Source organism: Balaenoptera acutorostrata, chromosome 8, assembly GCF_949987535.1.
Source record: "Balaenoptera acutorostrata chromosome 8, mBalAcu1.1, whole genome shotgun sequence".
Taxonomy (NCBI): Eukaryota; Metazoa; Chordata; class Mammalia; order Artiodactyla; family Balaenopteridae; genus Balaenoptera; species Balaenoptera acutorostrata.
The window spans coordinates 26,070,452-26,077,328 of record NC_080071.1 but is presented as its reverse complement, the minus strand read 5'-3'; the positions used below and the strand labels follow the sequence as shown (position 1 = coordinate 26,077,328).

At 36.2% G+C, this 6,877-nt stretch overlaps 1 non-coding gene across 1 annotated transcript; it reads right to left on the bottom strand.

The window, feature by feature from the left end:
• Nucleotides 1-646: 646 nt before the first annotated feature.
• Nucleotides 647-775, bottom strand: LOC114238077 (small nucleolar RNA SNORA25). The gene has a single exon (XR_003623505.2). It is a non-coding gene; the product is annotated as a small nucleolar RNA SNORA25 (small nucleolar RNA).
• Between the last annotated feature and the right edge of the window lie 6,102 nt (nucleotides 776-6,877).

The window sequence follows — 6,877 nt, the reverse complement described above, 5'->3', positions numbered from 1 at the left end:
CATTGAAGAAAAAGGCTGATCACTTCAGATTGGTAGGTGGTAGTTTCAATAAGCAAAGGAACTTACATATGAATCTTGTCTTGAGTGGCTGCAGGATGAGTAGGTCTCTGCACCCACCTGCCAGAGTCCTAAGAGTTTATAGAGAGGCCTTAATGGGGTTCAGTCAGGTACTCAGTCCAGATGGTCTCAATAACATCTTACTTTCCCAAGGCTGCATCCTTGAAGTGGCTCTGAGTGCAGGAACGGTGGGCAGAATGTACATTCCAAGGATAAGGGCGGGAGTAAGGAGCTGTTGCTTCAATTGCTGGAGACCAGTTCTTGGGTCACCCTGTGGTCATGTCCTCTTTATGACCTCCTCCAACAAGGATATATGATCCACATTGGATAATTTTGGTCTTTGTTAGCGCATCTAAGAGGTGAGTTAGGAGGATAAGAAGAAACTATTTGTTGAAGTTCAGGTTCTAATGTAAATTCCAGTTACCTAGTTACGATGACTATTCCATGTTCTACCTATCTACTATTACTATGTGCAACTGGGTGTGAGAATGATATATTTTTAAAACTTTGAGACATTTATTTACTTTCACAGATGACCAATCATGGATTATTATGAGTGAACTGTCATGATTATGAGTGGCTACATCTTATATCTATCTCCTCATAAAAACTTAGCCCTTTTGAGTGAGTATAGCATCCTGTGAAGAATTTCAAGCTTTGGTTGTAGAGTTAAGAGCTCCTGGTTTCACAGCCCCATGCGCCCTCTTTGAAATGACCTATATATTTTTTAACTGGGGCAGAAAAACCCATCACCACTGTATGACATAGACAGGTTTCAAGAACCAGAAATACTTCTGGCAGTGACATCTGTAAATACTGTGAAATGAAATCCACATTAGTGGGCTAAGTTCTGCTTGATATCTTAGTGCATTTTTGTGTGTTCTTCCATATCCCATTTTCTGTGGAAACAAATCTTATCCTTCAAAGGGCACATAATAGGAAGTATTGTTTCTTTTATTTTAAATCTATATCTAGAAACAAATTACAGCTCCTGATGCTGTGGGTTAGTGAAGCTGCTGTTTTGGGAGCATGTGTGTTACTTCTGTAATGAGCATAAAAATAAGGTGACCCAGGACATGGAGAATCTAGCCTCATGTTGTCTGCTAACTTTGTTTGGGTTGCTTTAGATTGGTCCCTGGGGTGCATGCAGGTAACTGAGCAACTTACATTGGGTTCTCGGCTATTTGGTTTGGAGGTCAGGCTGTGGATTCCCTCCCCTAGGAATCTTTACTACTTCAAAGTGGGAGAGAGTCAACTCTTAGTGGGCTCCCTAAGGAATATCTGATACTCCATAGATAGTTGGAGGGAAAGGGCAGTGCCAAATCCCCCTTACATCCCCAGTGGTATTTGGGTTGTTCTCTAGAGGTGGAAAAAGTCATCCATGGCATCACCGAAGGCAGAATTCTATTCCATGGAGAAGGTGGCAAAGTCAGCAGGGGGCCACTCCAGGGAATCCTCTACTGCTTGCTGCGAAGCAGAGAACAGAATAAGATCAAAGCCTAAGGGAGGTCTACTCTAACACCCAGTGGAGGGATGCAGAGGCAATCAGGTAACCTTGCTAGAAGGCTCGGGGCTAGAATCATAAAAAGTTAGGAGAAACGTTTAAGGAAGCTCTAGCTCTAGGCTCCCAGATTACTGATGAGAATTGGAATGACTCCTGAAGATCAAACAGGTAGAGAGCAGCCCTACTTACACCAAATCCTAGGACCTCTGATTCAAAGCAGTAGGTTTGCTGCATTACAAGATTGTGTACAATGAGGTAAATGATTTTTCAGTGAGGTTCAACACAGCTAGAACGTGATGTGGAGAGAGTGTGGGCTTTGGAGTTCAAACAGTGTAGAGTTTGAGTCCTACCTCAACCACTTATTAGTTCTGTTACCTTGAGCAGTTTATTTAACCTCTTTAAGACTAATTTTTCTCACCTGTTAAATGAAGATAAAAGTAGGGGAAGGTTTTTCAACCTCTGCACTATTGGCATGTTGGACTGGATAATTCTTTGTTGCACAAGGTGTCACGTGCATTGAAGGATGTTTAGTTAGCATCCCTGGCCTCTGCCCCTTATAGCCAATGGCACAGCCCCTCTGCTCTGTATTCTGACAACCAAAAATGATTCCGGACATTGCAAAATGTCCCGTGGGGTCAAAATGGTGCTAGTTGAGAACCACTGCAGTAGTGTACTATTGAGAATAATGAGGTTCTATGCAAAGGACTTGCCATGGTATCTGACATGTAATTATTGTCCAATAGATATTAGGTATTATTTTTACCCATTGATAAAAATGTGAGCAGTATTTTTATCAAATATTAAATAATACCAGTTATTAGGGGAAACATTCACTCTCAGGCCATGTGTGAATATTCTTAGTCCAGAGTTTCAACTGGCCCTGTTGTCTTTTACTTTGAACAAGGGAAAGCAGGTTAAAAAAAAAAAGCTTTTTTTCTGTGTTCATATTCTTAGTTCATGTACTCTATGCAGATATAGTCACAGCTTACCTGATAGACAGTTTGCAGAACAGTAGCTGCATGATTAATTAAACACTGCAGTGTTCATAGCATATTCTGGGAGAACAATTACAAATTTCCCAATGTAAAACATGTCTTGACATTGAGTAGCTGCCCACAGTATTCTTATTTGGAAAGGCATTCATGACAGTTATATGTGGGCCTCCATTAAAAGTGTGTTCATATTGCTTTTGAACTACAGAATATTCACTTGTTTTATTGATATAATCTAAAGAGGAAGGAAGATACTTATTTCTGTTTGTCATGCACATTAATGTCCCATCTTGTTTGGTTACTATTTGATAGCATGTACAATCATACAATCATTCAAAATGCAGTTTTAGCTTCTTGAATTTAGTGATTAAAAACAAGCCATACAACATGATCCAGTAAGTCTTGGCTTCACATCAATCTCCTACCACTTCTGCAGCAAAAGCAAACTTCAGGTGGTTAATAAGAATAGGCATGACTAACCAAGGTAATTTCTTCCTGCATTAATCTTAAACTCTTTAAGAGTCTTCAAGGTTTTATTTCTTTAGCTCCAGATTAAACTGTTGAATTTTGCAGGAAGCATTAAAAGTTACACAAGTGAGATTAAAGTAAAACAAGACACAATTGTTATTAAGACAACATTAAAGCAAGGTGGAAGAAAATCTAAAGTATATAAATATGTATTTTTTTAAACGAAAACTTTGGGCTAAGAAGAACCACCTTTCAACTTGCATTGGAAATATTTGGGTTTGGTTCTCTCAATTTGTTTAGAGTGAAACTCATGGGCTAACTTATGGAACACTGATTTAATAGATTCTTTAGGCAAACACTTTGGGCCAACGGTATATTAGAATTAGGATTTTTGTTTTCCAAATTGCAAAAGCAATTTGAAGAAGCAAGTCAAAACAAGGTGTTTTTTTTTCTCATTTAATCTGTGTTGTGTGATCTTTGAGGCTGTCAATTGCCCTACCTTAACTTCCCAGCTCGTATTTCTTCTACAACTTTATTAGCCCTAAATATACATTCTCATGCTTTCCTACCTCTTCCCTTTGGATGTCCATCTTCATCACTTCCTTGATATTCTGGGTCAAAACCCATCCTTTAACTCTCTTTTCTAGCTATACCTGTGCACACTGATTATGCTTTTATTTGATATCTCCTCATTATTTAGGTGAATTTCTTTTACTATATTGTTTTGCACTGGTCTGTATATTGCTTAGTAATTGTGTGCTTGTTACATGTGTTTTGTATCTTTCCAAGTAGATTGATATATCATGGAAAGCATAGAATGTCTTTGACATTTTTTTTTTCTCAAAGTACCCACCAAGGTTTATAACAAGTATTATGTTGGATGAATTAATGAATATTATATCGAAACATTTTAAAGTGAATTTTTATGAAGGGCCCCTCATTTATTATATGATGAATTTATATAATAACTAATAACAATATCAGAAGTACCACTTTAAATGGTGCACTAGTATAACCTAATCTAATTCTCATTTTGTAGATGGAAAAACTACATAGATAAATGACTCACTTGGTAAAAACTCAATGATCAGCCCAGAAGGGTAAGTGGATATTCCCACTCAAAGCCCCCAGTTTTCACCTCTTAGTGCCAACTCCCTCCCCCATTAGTTAAATATTGCCAATGAAAAGATACACTGATCTAAAGTAAATATGAGGATATCAGGTCACCTTATACTTTGCTGGAGGGGCAGTGTAGAGCATGCTGGAGTTAAGCTCATGTTTGAGAGGCACACAGATTGGCGATCAAGGGCTGACTTTGCCACTCCTTAGCCTGGAGAACTCAGATGAGTAACCTTAACTCCACGCTTTGTTTATTCATCTGTAAAACGGGAGTAATAATTGTACTTATCTCAAAATACCTAAAACATATGATATATTTTGTGTGGCATATAGAAAGCTGTTAGTAAATGTTACCTATACTTATTAACACTTTAGGGCTTTACAGTTTAACAAAATTTTTAATCATATTAATCCAATGTGTTTTATAGATACTGAATATGGATTCAATATTCATATACTTTAAGAAATGTATATCTTTATACTCTACTTTGTCAATGTCCCCAGGAAAATTTCTTTTAAAAATAGTTTTTTTCTAAATTAGGTACAGAAAAAAATTCTTCTTTGGAATTTTCCATTTAGATAATTTTGATGTTATAAAGACTTTTGTTTTCATTTTCAGGAGAACTTTTCTGATCCTCATTTTAAAAATAGCTGTCAACATCTTTAAAAATTACTTTATAGTTTTAGTCATGTATCTCTTTGAAGAACTACCTTTTTCTTTCAGAAAGTAAAGTGATGAAAAATAATACTGAGATAAATTGCTTATTTTATTCTTATGCAGCAGAATATTTTGTAGTTACTTCTTTTGAAATCATAGGTTGAATATAAAATTCACACAAGGACAATATTATAGATTTCCTTGATTAATTTCACATCTTCAGTGTTTTAATTTCAACCCACACCTCTTTTCTTAGATGACTGGAAAAAATAACTTCCTGGAAAGTGAGTTACATAATATTAATATTAATTTTTTTAAACATTTGCTATTATCTAAGATCAAACTAGCACAAGTGCCTTTTCTTGGTCACAAGCAGGTTTGAAGTATGGCTGTACCAGGGCAAACTCCAAGTACCTACTCTACATAAATTAATCTCCCAAAGGAAAATGCATTATGCTTATAATTGAAGTTATCATTTCTAATACCACCATTAATGCTGATTGAATCTTAAATTTGTGTTGGGATCATTTATTTGAAGACACTATATCTCTTAAAAATTCATGTCAAGTGCACCCTATAAAAGGTTAATCTATAGTCTTGAAGCTATTTCTTAGGCTTTGGCAACCTGGAGAAGGTCAGATTATGAATCTATGCAAAACTAAGAGCCTCTTTTTTTTAAATGGGTTGAGAGCAATATCTGTTTTACAGAAGGATAGGTATTGGCAATTTAGCTTAAGGATTTTATTTTTTAAATATAAAGAGTTGATAGATCTATTCACAATATCATCCATTTTTTTTTAAATTAGAATTTTGATTTTAAGCCATTTCCTGTACTCTTGGAATAGTGAGTTCTGGGAATAAGTAACCTCCTTCAGTCGGTCCATTTATTTGTCTCTTTCTTCCTGTTTCTTTCACTCGTTTTCCTACATAGATGGGTGCTATCACTATCTACCCAGGTGCTGTATTTGGAAATTTTGGGGGAGGGTCCCTCTTGATGCCTCCTTTTCTCTCTCTTTGCCGTATCCAGTCAATCTTCAAGTGCTATCTGTCTTCTCAAAAAGAGCTACAGAAGATATGGAAAGCATCTATATATTTCTATTCTCCCTATCATTCCTTTATTGCAAGCAACAGCTGCCTAACTAGTAGGCTGAACCATATGAAATTGTCATTTTTGTTAGACAAAATATTCATATATCCACAATTCAACCTAAATACTTTTTCTTCTTTTCCTAATCCATTTGTTTCATATTGCAGTAAGAGAAATATTTCAGAAATACAAACCTGATCATATTTTATCCTTGTTAACCCCCTTCAGTGGTTTTCCATTGTCTCATGATAAGGTCTGAATTCCTTTTCATGACCAACAAGGTCCTACATGAGCTGGATTTCTTTAGCATCATTTTTTGAAACTTTACAACTTTGCAATTTTGCTCATTTTATCTCTGGTCTTTTGAATGTATCTTCTACATGGTCTGTCTTCACTGCCTCTACTTTGCTGAATCCAATTCATCTTTTAGATTTCAGTGTATCTAACACTTTCTCTAATTCCTCAGGTCTGAGTTAGAAGCTTTCTTAGGCGCTCCTGTAGCAATCATCACACTGTATTTAATTTCATATTTACTTTTTTATCTCCTTTACTCAGTATGTTCCATGAAGGAAAGGGCCATGTCTTCTGGTTGAGCCCTGGGCTTCTAGTGCTAATGCATTACAGCTACCCAATACATTCTTCAGCAAGTTACTTATTCTCTCAAGTTAACCTCAGTTTCCACATATCGAGGATGGGGATAACTTCATAGAGAGATGGTGAGGATTGAATAATAAGACTTTTTGGCAGGCTATTCTTTTTTTAAAAAAATTTTTATTGGAGTATAGTTCCTTTACAGTGTTGTGTTAGTTTCTACTGTACAGCAAAGTGAATCATCTGTACGTATACATGTATCCCCTCTTTTTTGGATTTCCTTCCCGTTTAGGTCACACAGAGCACTGAGTAGAGTTCCTTGTGCTATACAGTAGGTTCTCATTAGTTATCTATTTTATACATAGTATCAATACTCTATATATGTCAATCCCAATCTCCCA